Source organism: Apaloderma vittatum, unplaced genomic scaffold, assembly GCF_000703405.1.
Source record: "Apaloderma vittatum isolate BGI_N311 unplaced genomic scaffold, ASM70340v1 scaffold24923, whole genome shotgun sequence".
Taxonomy (NCBI): domain Eukaryota; kingdom Metazoa; phylum Chordata; class Aves; order Trogoniformes; family Trogonidae; genus Apaloderma; species Apaloderma vittatum.
This window is the reverse complement of record NW_009707822.1, coordinates 18,917-19,599: the sequence shown is the minus strand read 5'-3', so window position 1 is coordinate 19,599 and position 683 is coordinate 18,917. Positions and strand designations below refer to the sequence as shown.

The 683-nt window shown below is 54.3% G+C and overlaps 1 protein-coding gene across 1 annotated transcript in view; it reads left to right on the top strand.

Annotated features, from left to right (window-relative positions):
* Positions 1-683, top strand: part of LOC104271632 (microtubule-actin cross-linking factor 1-like) — a gene marked incomplete at both ends in the record, with an annotated part of 20,147 nt that overhangs the window by 2,355 nt on the left and 17,109 nt on the right. The window lies entirely within an intron of this gene.

Here is a 683-nt window from a genome sequence, read left to right as displayed (position 1 = left end):
TGACACCCGGCCTTTTTATTTTCTGCTCCGTGCACAGCTCGGCAGAACGTGCTTAAAAATTAACTCCGGGGGCCTGAAATCCCGTTTCTGCGATGGCTTTCGTTGCGTTGCTGCCTGGTCTCAGCCCTGGCCAGCTTCCACTGGGAATGCTTGCTGCAAAGCAGGGGTGGTTTTTGTTTGGTTTTGGTTTTTTTTTCCCTTTTGGAGCGGATTACACTGATGCACAGAGCTTTCTGCTCTTGCTGGACTTGCCGGTTTGCTCCTGCTTGTTGGCCGAGCCAGCCTGCTCAACTTTGCACCGAGAGCCCGTCTCCTCTCCGCTGTTAGAGCCTGGGACGTGGCAAACCCCAGCTCTGGTGTCCTGCAGAGCTGTCCTCCTCGCCAGCTGAGATGATCTGGGGATCTTTAAGGCCAAAGTTGACTTTTCTGGTTTTTTTGTTTGGGTTTTTTTTTTTAAATAACCATAATAAAACCCTGCAAGACCCCCTTCCTCTCTCACTTTTGGCTTTCTGGTTCTGCTTTTGCCAAAGCCCCGGCAGCTCGCTCCTCCCGGTGTGCATGCAGCCTAACGCCGCCTCCGCTGACCCTCCCCGGGCTGCTTTTCTCTGAACCACTGGAGATTCCCATCAGCACCGAACGCGGGCGCTTTTTCCAGCCGCGGATGCTCAAAACCGCCCGCACCG